Genomic DNA, 2155 nt, shown 5'->3' with positions numbered 1-2155 from the left:
GAATTAATGGTAAAGAGTTTTATTCTTTTATTGCTCTGTAAGTAAAAATGCATTTAAGAAAATTTGTTTTTGCCCAACAAATTTGAAAACGTCTTTCACTTACATGTCTAGTAAAAGGTCTGTGTGATGCCTGCGGCATTGAACCAGAGACCTCTTTGCACTACTTAGGCCAATGCTTGGCTCTGAGTAGTCTAAGGGAAGAATTCTTGGAGACCCATTTGTGGATCCCGAGAAGCTTAGAACACTGAGGGTTTCTAACCTGGTGTCCTTCATCCGAGGGACAAAAAGGTTYGATTAAAGCCCAGTATCTTTTGGGGAGAGCAAAGGGCCCACTTATGAGGCCCCCGCTCACCTGGGTTGTACCCATCCCCAATTACCATTACCATTACATGTCTAGTAGCATATCCATGCAAATTTAAATTTTTATTCAGCTGGACAAACAAAAAGTTTGAACTTTGGAATTTTAAAATCCTCCATGTTGTGAACAATAGTGAAGTCCAGTTGGTTGTTTGTCGAACTGCATTATCTTTGGTATTTTTATAGAATCAACTAAGAAAATGGAAATAATTGAGTGTTTTTGAGAAATTGTTGGCTACAAATCTTAAGATCCAATTTAAAATAAATCAGTTAAAAAGTCTTTTTTTTTTGTCTAAATGATTAATAGCCATTATCTGAAAATGGTCAGATAAGCCAGTCCAAAGAAAAACTTTGAAAAACCCTCTGAAAGTCTTAAAAAACTACTTATTTCAAAGATTATCTGTCTAAGTATAAAGAAATTAAGAATTGGTTTAAGACTTATGCACAGTGCTGTAAATTTTACGTATGTGTTGGTTTTTTATTTTTTCCAGTTGTTTTCCTGATTATAAGTAGAAAACTGAGCTGCAGCATGTTAGAAGATGTCAGAACACAAACGTTCGTGAATACTGGACATTCCTCACCGATGCCCAATCACTTCATCCGTCGTGTAGATCTAAAACCATACACACACACACAAACACACACACACAAACGCACACGCCTGTGCTCAGCTCCAGCATCATGAAGCCATTTGCCCGTTCGCAGTGATCCATCATGCTAGTTTAGACTTCTCATGTGACCGTCATATTTTCTGCCGTCACGTGGGTTTTTGTAGCGTTCAAAGTGTAAACTGAACACATCCATACATCTTGAAGCCACACATGGGGCCAAGCTGGGAGGGAATTAAAGGAATGTAACATCTGGATTAAATCTACTCACGAGGCATGTTTTTAACAGTCATGAGGCGTTGCAACAAAAAAAATCCAGTTATAGTTAATTTAGTGACATTGTTTTCAAATATAACACATTTAAGACTGAAGCTTTATGTTGGTCTGGTTGTTTGTCACCAAATCACAAATAAACTTTATAAGACTTTGCTCCAAGTGAATGAGTTTTCCCAGTGTCCAGCTTAATCAACCTAAAAGCACATTTATAACGCTCTTTTCTTTTATTGGGGAAATGTCAGTTTGGGAGTCGAAGTAAGATTAAGATGCTCGGCTTTCATCAGAGAAATGGCCTCACAGCAAATCACATTGTTGTTTTTTTTCTACTCAAATTCAATCAATGGATTTATCTTTAAACTATTTTCAGCTCCTGAAGTTTTTTTTTTTTTTTTTTTTTTTTTTTGCATTCGACTTAATCACATTTTCATTTCTGGACTGAAAGCTTTGGGCAACGATTCCAGAGGAGGGAGGGAGGGAGGGAGGGAGAGAGAGAGTCACATCCGTCCGTCTGTCCGTCCATGACTCACTCACTCACTGACTGACTGACTGACTGACTCACTGACTGACTGACTCACTGACTGATTCACTGACTGACTGACTCACTGACTGACTGACTCTCTGACTGACTGACTGACTGTCTGACTCACTGACTGTCTGACTCACTGACTGACTGACTCACTGACTGACTGACTCACTGACTGATTCACTGACTGACTGACTCACTGACTGACTGACTCTCTGACTGACTGACTGACTGACTGTCTGACTCACTGACTGACTGACTGACTGACTCACTGAATGACTGACTGACTGACTGACTCACTGAATGACTGACTGACTGACTCACTGAATGACTGACTGACTGACTCACTGAATGACTGACTGACTGACTCACTGAATGACTGACTGACTGA

The sequence above is a fragment of the Austrofundulus limnaeus genome, unplaced genomic scaffold (assembly GCF_001266775.1).
Source record: "Austrofundulus limnaeus strain Quisiro unplaced genomic scaffold, Austrofundulus_limnaeus-1.0 Scaffold139, whole genome shotgun sequence".
Lineage (NCBI taxonomy): Eukaryota > Metazoa > Chordata > Actinopteri > Cyprinodontiformes > Rivulidae > Austrofundulus > Austrofundulus limnaeus.
This window is presented reverse-complemented; position numbering follows the sequence as displayed.